The following is a 13,149-nucleotide window of genomic DNA, read 5'->3' as shown; positions in this document are numbered from 1 at the left end:
CCCAATAGCTCTCTAGCCAAGTTCCTCCACAACAATGTCAAACCAGCTTCTTCCCAAAACTTACCTAAGAGTCAGTATGTCCTCAAACAAGCTTATTAAGACATTTTTGCCCTTGATGACCAGCCCACCAAAGGTCGCAACACTCCTGTGGAAATAAAGGGCTTTTTTCCAAGGTCGGGATTTCTATTCCCAAATAGTTCAAAAGGCCAAGAGTTCTATGAAGTTTATCCTCGCTTGATACAGATTCCATCCGTATCAAACAAAATTTCGACAAAAATGAACCAAACTTGGTTACCCATACTTCAAGAACCATTTTACAAATTATCGGTTCCCAAGGATCGGGTACACATCCCCCGTCTACAAAAAGGTTCTCTCAAAACTACTACAATTTCAGAATATCACTATTTTGACTACACGGATGCTTCGCACCATGCTTTCCTATTCCAAAATAAGTAAGAACCAACATTCCCGGTTCTTTTGCTTCGACTTCAAGTTCTCAAGCCCAATTCCAAATTGGTTCCCTCGTTGGTGGGCCGCCATGGGCCAATTAATGACATCCTGCCCGGATCAAGCGCTCGATGCTCTAAGCATTTTTCGCCAAGACACCGAACAAATCCCTGAATGTACCAGATCTCCTAAGATTCTTTATCCATCGCTGCCCCTGGCGTGGATCATATATCGGGAATACGCAATCGACAACTGAGGGCCCCGATCGCTTCATCCCTTTTCTAGTAAGAAACTTCTGCAGAGTCAAGCGCGGACAAGCGCGATCTAAGAGGCGCACTGAGGCCCTTATCCAATCCTCACAAAAGCTAAACCTCGCCGTGCTCATCAAGGATCGGACAAGTCCAAGAATAATGAGACGCCTTAAGCTAAAAGCCAAACAAGCAGAGATCGAGGCCCACCTGTCGCCCTCGATATCAAGAAGAAAAAGAAGAAACCACCGCCAAGATGTTGGGTCCATCGACCCACCTTCATGAAGGCCAATATGCTCAAGACCCAGATGATGGACTGGACCTTACCCAACAACTCTCTTCAACAAGGTCCACCGTAAGGTCCACGAGCCAAACTTCCGTAAAAGGGCCGTTAAGCCCATAGGGTTAGTCTCCAAACCCCGATTGGGAGAATCGTCACCATGATTTACATCATAAAAATGGCTCAAGAATCGACACGCCGGGCCGTATCAAAAGTCGTGTCCTGGGACTTATCTCCGGTCCTAGATAGTCAAGCCACCACCGGGCCCATTCAAATACAATGAACCATCTAAACCAAAACCAACGAGGAAAAAGTGTCTCTGGACGTGGAATGCCTCGTGCGGTTTTTGAAGTATCTTCTCAAAGATTCCAAGTTCTACCAACAAAGCGCGAATAGTAAAAATGACTTTTATGTAAAGACTACGGACTAAGACTACTTTCGGCGCCCGCCTCCAAAGTCAAGACTCGGGCCCACGACCACACGCTTCTCCGCCCGCTAAAGATTCCTTCAAGATAAGGTTTGCTTTCGGTGGAAAAGCCAAGCATCCAAAGCCTCCAAAGCTCTATAAAACCCTTGGTCTTCTCCAAGAAGAGGAAGAGAATCTCTGAGGAGGAAAATAGAAGCACGCAGCACTGCTGTAGCTCAGCTCTTCAAGTTCTTACACCCAGTTATTTCAGTGTTTTTAATTTTATTTTCTTCAAGTGTAATTCATCAAGTGTTCTCCAAGTCAGAACTAAGTTTCATCAAGTGTTCGCTAAGTCTCAGAATTACAAGTTTAAGCCTTTATCTCAGGCTTCAAGTTTCCTTCAAGTAAACCCGTAAGTGAATAGTTTTCTTCAAGCTTTCTTCAAGAGTCCTGTATATCAAGAGTGTAATTCAAATTCTCCTAGTAATATAAAATTCAAGATTTTAATTCTCTTTTATCTTCAAATATTGGTCGGCTCACCGCCGCACGCAGTAAGGCTACCCGCAAAACGGCATCGCCGAGGTTACCCCTCCGAGTGCCGCGACCAGTCTAGTATGGACTGCAGCACCTGTTAAGCACACACAAGTTATTATTTCCGCTGACCTTTTCAAGTTTTCACTTGCATATTTTACTTTCATTACTTGCATATATATATATATATATATATATAACCTTCTCTTTACTATTACAATCACAACAAACTAAAGGGGCTGAGAGAAACGAATTCTCTCTTGGAAGAACCAGAAAGCAAGAAGGAAAAATAGAGAAGAAAGGAAAAGAAGAAGAAGAACCCTACAACCTACCTTCTACTTCTGAAATTGAACTTAGAGACTCCATTAGAAGGCTGTTGTACCTTGTTTCCTGCTCCTATATTAAGGTAAGCCTTGAATACTTGCTGTCTCCCTCTTTATTTCACTTCTTCTCCATCTCTAGTTCATCTATTAGGAAATTCTACCATTAAAGCTCAATTACCAGCATGGGATTTAGAGATTGAGCATGTTTGGACTAATTGGGAACAATTTCTGTCCCTATGAGACCTGAAATTCAGTAATTCATCAAGTCTGCAGGCTGTATTGCTGTTTTTAATAGTATTTCATAAACCCTAATCTAGTTAATTAGGTTTAATTCTTGAAATTATCAAAATTAGGAAGTTGTTTATGAAATTGAACCCCTATGTAGGTAGACCCACCTTAATATGGTGTTAAAACACCAAGATTTACCCTTGCATGTAAGGATCTGCCCAAAAATAGGAAAAACCCCAAATTCGGACATACTCCCGGATGGAGTTGCAGGCCCAGAGGAGGTCGACCGGCTCCTTTGGAGTTTGCATCCGGCTGGTCATTTTTTATTCCTTTGATGCTCTGTTATGTTGGGGTTTGCCCTGACACTTCATGGACCTCATAAACACTGTTTTGTCATTATATTTAAGTCTATTTCTCTGCTGTCTTTGTGTGCTTTGCTGATCTATTGGAGAACTCCCTAGTTGAACTAGACTCCAATACAGGTAAGGGGATTCGACCTTAATTTCCTGCGTGTTTATCACATTAATTTCAACTTTATGCTGAATGCCATGCTCATGCATCATTACCTCTATACCTGGAGCGTGTAGTTTTCTAGCTTTTATTTAATGCATTAGACTGCATGTGAAATAGGTTGCACAAAGACATACTGCATTGCATTTGCATTGTTATTTATATGATGTGAATTTATGATGATGGAATTCGGTAATTTATAACTCGGATCATGCTTGCCTCATCATGTTTAGATCGTGACATGGCTGGGATGATATTCATTACCCAAGATCGCGCCCCTTACCAACAGGGGGAAAGGTGTTGACAACCCGTGCGCAGACCGATGTGTTAGTTCCGGATGCCATCTTCTCGTCCCATGTTAGCGGGTCCCTAATTCCGCTGTGGGAATAAACAGCAGGTTGGTCATTTCGGTCTGTCTGGGTCCGATGTGTTAGTTCCGAATCGGCGGGTCCTCACCGTGGTAGAATGGTTTCGCCGCGATCGAAGGGTTAGTTCCGGATCGAGGTTAGCATCTACCACTAGTAGTAGTACTTATACCCCATGAGACTTAGTATCTATGCTAGGAACATGTTAGTTTAGCACATGCATCATGGATTTATTGTGTTTGTATGCTTGTACCCCTCTTACTGGGCTCAGTTGAGAGCTCACCCCTGTGGATATCCTTATTTTTCAGGTGATTTAGTTACTGCTAATGTTGGATTTGCGGCGCTGGAGTTTGAAGTGCACGATATTTCGTGCGCACGTGATGATTGGGCAACCTCCTGATCTTGGCCTGATAGTCCAGGCTACCTCCCCACTCTTTTATGCTTTATAAATGCTTTATATAGTTATAGACTAGTTTCTTGTATACTTTTACTCTGTGCTACCTTTGAGAACTGTATAGTTGTATCACAAACCTTATCATTTATATAAATGAAATATCATTTAGATTTCTTTTCTAATGATGTTATCTCTATTAATTAAATTGTTTCCGCTGCCTCTGATTACTGTATCTGTGAGTAATGATTGTGAATAGGGTACTGCACTTGTGATCCTTGGGGATTGGTTGGATGTCAGAGACATCCCGCCACACTTGGCCCTTAATAACCGGGCCGGGGTGTGACATATCATGTAATCAATGGCTCCGGAGTCTAATCCATGGGGAAGAGACAACAGATGCACAATGACCAACAAACGAAATATCTGATTGGGCAAAGTGGGAACCTGATGGAGTGGAAGAACTGGTAGCTATAGATGTAGTAGAAGCAGCAGAAGCCTGTAACATACGCCTGAAAGCCTATAATTCTTCCTGAGAGAGACCATGTTCAGAAGTGGGGGTAGTAGTAACACTTTTAGTGTGATTAGACTTGTTTTTTAGTTTTTCCACGACCACATTTGGCTTCAAAGTCAGTAGGTTTCCCATGGAGTTTCCAGCAAGTAGCCTTAGTGTGATAAGTTTTGTTGCAATGTTCACACTTAACAGGTTCCTTGGTGGAAGTAGCAACAGTAGGAGTAGCATCAGTAGTAGTAGGAGCAGGGTTCCAGTAGGGCTGACCTATCAACTGTAGGAGTATGAAGCATAGCAGCCCTACGAGTCTCCTCTGTATGGACCAAAGCATAGGACTGCTCCAGTGTAGGGAAGGGAACCCTACTTAAGAACTTGCACACGTATAGGATCGTACTCAATATTCATCAGACCTCCCAAGAAACACTCGAATTTTATGAACATGCTTCTTATAGGCAGCAATATCAGCAGAAGTCGTAGGCTGAAAAGCAAAGTAGTGATCCAATTGCTGCCATAAGCTTTTGAGGGTAGCATAGTATTGAGAGATAGAGAGCTCTTTTTGAGTGATGTCATGTACTTTTTTCCTTATTTCATACACCTGAGCATCATTCCCAATCTGTCCATACGTCTCTTGTGCAACAGCCCAAATCTGATGTGCAGTGTCCAAAAACAAATAACCACTGGATAGGTCTGATTGCATAGAGAGTGCAACATGAAAGACATCACCATGGCATCATTTGAAAGCCATCGGTCTTGAAGAGGACCAGGTTCAGATGGAGCAGTAGTGGTGCCAAGGAGATGCCCAGTAAGCCCACAGCCAGCAACAGTTAAATAGGTACAGTGAGACCACATCAGGTAATTAGTCCCATTAAGTTTAATAGCAGAAGCATAAGGAAGATAGTCTTGTTAATGCCTTCAAAGCCAGAAGTAGCAGAGGTAATGTCAAACCCATCCATACTGGACTTGAGAGCAGCCAAATCACAAGATGTATATGCAGCCAGCCAAGAACCAAAACCAGAAAACCCTGATCGATATGGGCAGAAATCGATCCAAAGATGAAAATTCTGGAAATCTTCAATATAAAGGCAGACCAGCAAGGTCGAGTGTTCCTTGAAGTAGTGTGTGAGTGATCTCCAAAAATTAGCCAAAGCTGAAACTGAAAAACCCAAAATCGATAAGAGTCAGGGTTTTGAAAATCCCTGAGATGAGATTGATCGATAATTGGGTAAGGCCTTCAATTGATGGTAAACACCTGTGATAATTGCTGTCCAAAAACTGCTAAGATGGATCTCCAATAAGGAAAATCAACCTCCAAGACAAAGAGGGGCTCAATCTTCAAGAAGGGGAGAACTCCAAAAAATCACAGACAAACAGGGCAGCAACTATCGATCTGAATTTGTGATTAAATCATTGAAGAGGTTGGATTGAGGGCAGCATCTAGATCATATGATCACCTTATTAGTGTTGCCCTAGGGGATGAAGAGAACAAGGGAGAAAAAAAGGAGAGAGAAGATTGAGTGGAAGAGGGTGGAAGAATAATAGGGCAACAACTTCAATTTGAATTTGTGATTAAATCATCTATTGAAGAGGTTGGATTGAGGGCAGCAACTAGATCATATGATCACCTCATTTGTCACAACCTGGCCCGGTTTATAAGGGCCAAGTGTGACTGGATGTCTCTGACATCCAACCAACCCACCAGGATCTCAAGTGCAGTACTCTATTCACAATCATATTCACAAATACAGAATTTAAATGCAGCGGAAGCAATTTAAATATAGGATTAAGACAGTAATAAGGAAAACTAATGATAAAGCTGTTGTATATATATAAGTGAAGTTGAGTTACAAAGGTAGTCCACATATAGTAACCCAAAACCCAAAAAGACTTATTTACAGTAGTCTATACAAAAGTGTTATAACAAAAAGGGAAGGAAGTAGCCTATCTACCAGGCGGCTCAAGAGAACGCGCAGTCATCACACAAGCACGAGGCATCATGCTCCACAACAAGAGGAGTATCAACTCCAAGAACTGAAGGAGTGTCCAAAGCAGAAGTGACTCCCACAGAACCAGCAGCAATGTCATCTGAAAATAAGGTGCACCACAGGGGTGAGCTCCACTGAGCCCAGTAAGGAAAAGCATGCAAACACATACAAATAGTCCATGATGAATGCCCTAAACAAGCATGCTCCTAACATGGATACTAAGTCACATGAGGTATAACTGTATAAGTACTACTGTAATAGAATACTAGCCTCGGTCCCGGAAACACATAACCAGACTTCGATCACCCGAGCTAAAGAATTCTACTACGATGGAGACCCAACAGCTCAGGCATCATACATCTGAAGCTAACGGACCCCCAGTGACTAACCCCACTGTTTATTCCCACACCTGAGTGTTCTACGGTAACATGGAACAGTGAATGGCATTCCGGAATTCACCCTTTGGACCTACCACGGGTTATCCAATACCTCTTCCCCTGTTGGTAAGGGACGTAGTACTGGGCAATGAAAATCCTAACCCAATGCAGTCTATCATGATGGCATATGTATCAGATAGGATATTTGCAAGTTAACCAGTATATCAACACTATTCATATAATTCCAAAGTAAGTAACAATGCAATGTAGTATGCCGATGCATCCTAATTCACATGCAACTAATGCAAAGAATATAAAGCTATAAAACTACATAAAGTGAGTCATAATTATGATGCATGACATGGCATACTCAACAAGATATAATTAAGTCAATAAACACGCCAAAAATTAAGTCAAAATTCCCTTACCTGGTAGGGAGACTAGCCTAAGTCAATAAAACTCCAAAGATCCAGACAATAGCCCTAATTATCAAACAAACAATAAATATTAGGTTTAGAAAGTGTCACACCCCGGCCCGGTTCATAAGGGTCAAGTGTGACTGGATGTCTCAGACATCCAACCAACCCACCAGGATCGCAAGTGCAATACTCTATTCACAATTTCATTCACAATAGTTAGAATTTAAATGCAGCGGAAGCAATTAAATAAGACAATAAGACAGTATTAAAGAAGAACTAGTAATAACAGTTATATTTATATAAACATTTATATACAAGTGAGTTACATTGGTGATTCACAAAAGAGTAACTCAAAGGCCCAAAAAGGCTACAAACTATAGCTACTACAAAAGTGTTATATAAAAAAGGGAAGAAAGAGCCTGATCATTTTGGAGGATCAGGAGAAAGCGCAGGCATCACAGGAACACGAAGCATCGTGCTCAACCAGGAGAGGAGTATCAGCTCCATGAGTAGCAGGAGAGTCCTGAAAAGGAGGAATCCCCACAGAAACACTAGCAGCAACGAGAGTAGCTTTATCTGTAAGAAAAATAAGGATATCCACGGGGGTGAGCTCTCCACTGAGCCCAGTAAGGAAATACATGCAAAACACAACACAACAATTCATGATGCATGTTCTAGTCTAACATGCTCCTAACATGGATACTAAGTCTCATGAGGTATAAGTACTACTGTGATAGATGCTAACCTCGGTCCCGGAAACACATACATCGGTCACCCGAGTGAAACCATTCTACCATGGTGAGGACCCACCAGTTCGGCATGTCACCAGGCAGCTCAACTAGCTAGACCTCCAAAGACCAACCCTACTGTTTATTCCCACAGCGGAGTACACACGCTAACATGGGACAGTGAATGGTACCCCGGCATACCCTTCGGCTGAACCACTGGTTGTCCAACACCTCTTCCCCTGTTGGTAAGGGACGTAGTACTGGGTAATGATATACAACCTAGCCCAATGCAATCTATTCATGATAGCACATGTATGGATAGCTGAATTATAAAAAGTACCATACTTCACCATCAATAAATTCACAATAACAGTAAATATCATGCAATGCAAGATGCCAATGCAGTCTACTTCACATGGAGTCTAATGCAAAGGAAATAAAGCTAATAAACTACATGAATCAGTATAGTATTGATGATGCATGATATGGCACACTTAACAAGTAGCAATTAAGATAACAAATACGCAGAAATTAATTCAAATTCCCTTACCTGCAGTGTTAGGCTAGCCTAGGCAACAAGATCCCAGCAGGTCAGACCACAACAGGAGAAAAACAGCAAAAGTAGTTTTAAAACAGTAGGAAATAACAAGAATTAGGGCCTGGAACAGGTCTAGGTCAGCACCCAATCATTGGAGGGCAAAATGGCATAAAAGGGGTGAACCGGATTCAGACCCAGGCTAAACCGGTCGACCGGTTCAAACCCTGGTTTTGCATCCGATTCAAAGGGTAGATTTGGGGGTTTTGTCTGTGCTTCATAGATCTTGACATGCAAGCATCAAATTTCACCTTTTAAGGTGGGTCATTATAATTTTTTTGGTTAATTTCAAAAACCAATATCAAATTGGGGGTTTTAACAAATAAACCCAAATTAAATGTCTTAGGGTTTATCATTTAGTCAATAGAACCTGAAATTGGGTTCAGCAGGGGAACAACCATGAGGTTTTAGGTATAACTGAACCTGAATTGACCTAAAACAGGTTTATATTTGCAGAATTTCTATTTTTAAAGCTTGGTTTACATGCTTTAATGGCTGCCATGGGTTAGGACTGGGTTAAGGCTTAGGATTAGAGAAGAAAGAGATGGGAGCAGCAGGAATTTAAAGGCTCACCTGAAATCGGTGGTGATATCAGTGTGACAGCAGTCTCAGATTGTGCAGGAAGAACTCCAATTGCACTCCCAAGCTCCAATTCCAAGTGTAGAATCAAAGCCCCAAGGTATGGTTTACTTCTCTCTTCTTCTTCTTCTCCTTTTTCCTTCTTTCACTAAGCTTCCCTAAGGCTCTCAAGGCTGGATCGATTCTGATTTCTAAGTCCTTAGATTAATGAATAGTGAAGCTTGGTTTATATTTATAGTGGTTAAGTTATTTAAGGGTTGTTTGGTCTTTTTAAGTAAAAATCAGTTTTAAAACTAATTTCTAAAATTGTTTTTAACCAGAATTTTGTATTTATTACATTAATCTAACCATAGGGTGATGTCATCTGACATCCGAATACGGGTAAATGTTAGGAACAGGATTCCCCACTAGGGACGTGGGTCCCATAGAGGCAATTTGACTAAAATACCCCTCTAATTCTATTTGGTCGTACAAAACACTGTATAATTACATTTAAACTATACTTACAATGAGTTTTAATTAAGGGAGAGCTTCTGCATAGCCTCTAGGCAGCAAATCCGACACAGGTAACTCCGGTGCGGGGTTTCACAGGGGTCCTCTGACTCCAAAAGGGCAAGTTGGGAAGAATCCCTGGAATCCTCCATAGGAGTGTCGAGAGATTCATCTGTATCCTCGACCGATGCAACCCAAATCAGTGAAGCAATCATGGATACAGAGCTGGAACCTGAAATCACACAAGTTCCAAAAAGTTTAAATTTATTGCGGATTTCACAGAAAGAGTCCTAGGTCAAACCCTAAGGGACCAATTCGACCAAAACACCAAAATGGGCAGCCGGATTCAGACTGCCTGAGGGCTAGATGACTGGCCCTAGGCCTGCAACTCCATCCGGCTGCCATGTCAAATTTGGGGTTTTTGCTCCAGCTGCATGGATCTTCACATGCAAAGGTTTAATTTCAGATTTTTATCCTAAACTAAGGTGGGTCAATACAAATTCATAGTTTAATTTCAAAAACCACAATTAATTTGGGGTTTTTAAGAGATTAATCCCAATTACCATTTTAGGGTTTAATAAACTAAAAAGTTCAGCTGTAATTTGAAGAACAGTATGTAATTCACAGCTTGCAGTCACATCTGAACCAGAAATTTACTCAAATTGGGGTTAAGGCATGGGGCTTGGTCTCTTAAACCTATAAATGCTAAGGTTTAATGGCTGAATTGCTAGTAGGACTCAATTAGGAACAGAGAATGGAGAAGATAAAGACGGGTACAGCAGGTTTAAAGGCCTACCTGAATTCAGCAATAAGAATAGATGAAGGCAGCTTTAATCTTGTGCAGCAAGGACTCCAAAGAAGGCCCAACAGCTCCAAGTTCAAGTTGAGAAACAAAGCCCCATCATGCAGCCCTCTTTTCCCTTCTTCTTCTTCTTCTCTTTTCTCCTTCTTTTCTATTTCTTCTCTAAGGTTCTACGGTCTGAATCGATTCCTTATGCCTTAGGATTTGTGAATAGTGAAATAGGTTTACATAAATAGTGGTTTAGTTAAGGCATGTTTGCCTAGTTTAAGTAAAATTCTGTTTTTATAATCTACTTCCTAAAACTGATTTTAACTAGAATTAGTTGTTAATTATCTTCTTTTAATCATAAAATGATGTCATATGACATCAGGGGAAATCCAAACACGGGTAACTACTGGAAACTGGATTCCTCATTGGGGATGCAGGTCCCACAGAGGTAAATTACTAATCTGCCCCTACAAACTCTAATTGATCAATATAATACAATATACAGTAGAATAAATTAGTACTTACAGTAGGTTTAAGAGATAGAAAGGTTCTGCATGCTGTCCAGCCAGCAGCTCGGACATAGGTAGCTCTGGTGCAGGGTACCAGCAAGTTCCTCAGACTCCAAAATGGCAAGTTGGGAAGACTCCCTGGAATCCTCCATAGGTGTGTCAAGAATTCGATCTACATCCTCTACTGATGCAGCCCACAACATCGAGGCAACCATGGACACAGAACTGGAACCTGAAATCACATAAGTTCCAAAGTTCAAATTTGCAGTGGTTTTCACATTCCCCCCTCCTTATTATAATTTCGTCCCCAAAATTGACGTACCTGGGAGGTCGAAGAGGTAAGGGTACCTCTCTTTCATCAAGTCTTCTCTTTCTCAAGATGCTTTAGCTGTAGAGTGGTTACTCCACCTGACTTTAACAAAATAGATGGTACGGTTCCTCAGGTTGTGTTCCTTCCTATAAATTATCTCCTCTGGTACCTCCTCATAAGTCAAGTCAGCAATAAGTTCAGCTAGTTGCTGAGGTAGAAGATGTGTCGAATCAGGGATGTATTGTCTCAGCATAGAGACATGAAATACATCATGCACACTGGCAAGTGATGGGGGCAGTGCAAGCTGATAGGCCATTGTACCAACTCTGGCTAGAATCTCAAACGGGCCGATGTATCTGGGACTCAACTTTCCTCTCTTTCCAAACCTCACAACACCTTTGATTGGGGACACCTTCAGAAATGCTTTCTCTCCAACCTTGAACTGTACATGCTGTCTTCTTCTATCAGCATAGCTCTTTTGTCTGGACTGGGCAGCCTTGATCTTCTCTTTTATGAGGTCTACCTTCTCACAGGTTTTCTGGATCAGCTCAGGGCCCAATATACGCCGCTCTCCAACTTCATCCCAGTACAGTGGAGTGCGACATGTCTTACCATATAGGGCCTTGAATGGAGTCATCTCAATAGATGCGTGGTAGCTGTTATTATAAGCAAATTCTATCAGAGATAGATGCACATGCCCTGAGCATGTCTTCTAAGGTTTGAATTGTCCTCTCTGACTATCCATCCGTCTCAGGATGATGTGTTGAACTATGGTTCAACTCTGTGCCCATTGCCTTCTGTAGACTCTTCCAGAATCTGGATGTAAACCTGGGGTCTCTGTCAGACACAATGTTCACTGGTACTCAATGCAATCTGACAATGTTATCAACATACAGCTTAGCCAGTTGATCCATAGAATAAATAATCTTCATTGGAATGAAGTGGGCTATCTTGGTCAATCTGTCCACAACTACCCAGATAGTATCCATTCCCTTCCTAGTGCTAGGGAGGCTAGTGACAAAATCCATAGTTATGTTCTCCCATTTCCACTCTGGTATGGCTAGGGGTTGCAGAAGTCCCTGTGGTCAGTGTCTGACAGCCTTAACTTGCTGACAAGTTAAACATTTAGAGACCATAGGCTGCCACATCATGCTTCATTCCACGCTACCACAAGTACTGTTTCAGATCTCGGTACATTTTTGTACCACCTGGATGTATAGAGAAAGAAGATTGGTGGGCCTCTTGTAAAACCAGACTTTTCAAGTGACTATCAGCAGGTACACATAGTCTGTCTCTGAACATCAGAACCCCATCAGCTGTCACTATGAAATATGTATACTTCTGTGTCACAGCACGAATACTACTCACAATGTTCTGGAACTCTTCATCAGAAGACTGGGCTGCTATGATCTGGATCCGCAATGATGGTTGTACCATTAATATGTGAAAGTAACTCTTCAGTCTCCCCAAATATAAGTTCAACATTCATTGCACATAAGTCCTTCAAAATTTCAGCTTAAATTTCAATCCTGCTTGTTGCCCAATCAGAAGACATCCTGCTGAGTGCATCTGCCACTACATTGGCCTTGCCTGGGTGATATTGGATTTCAAACTCATAATCATTAATGAGTTCAAGCCATCTTCTTTGTCTTATATTCAACTCCTTCTGAGTGAAGAAGTATTTCAAACTCTTGTGATCTGTGAAGATCTCAATCTTCTCACCATACAGGTAATGCCTCCACATCTTCAATGCAAATACTACTGCAGCCAGTTCTAGGTCATGTGTAGGGTAGTTTTTCTATGAACCTTCTATAGTATCCAGCTAACCTCAGAAAACTTCTTATCTCTCTCACAGTCTTGGGACTCTCCCAATTCACCACAGCTTCAACCTTCCCTGGGTCTACTTCAATCCCTTTGGCTGAAATTACATGGCCTAAGAACCCAACCTGAGGCAACCAAAACTCACACTTGCTGAATTTTGCATAAAGTTGCTTCTCTCTTAGTCTTTGCAGAACAAATCTCAAGTGCTGGGCATACTCCTCCTCATTCTTGAAGTAAACCAAGATGTCATTAATGAAGACTAATAAATTTGTCCAAGACATAATGGAATACTCTGTTCATCAAATCC

The sequence above is a fragment of the Telopea speciosissima genome, chromosome 9 (assembly GCF_018873765.1).
Source record: "Telopea speciosissima isolate NSW1024214 ecotype Mountain lineage chromosome 9, Tspe_v1, whole genome shotgun sequence".
NCBI classification, from domain to species: Eukaryota; Viridiplantae; Streptophyta; class Magnoliopsida; order Proteales; family Proteaceae; genus Telopea; species Telopea speciosissima.
Note: the sequence above shows the minus strand (reverse complement) of the source record.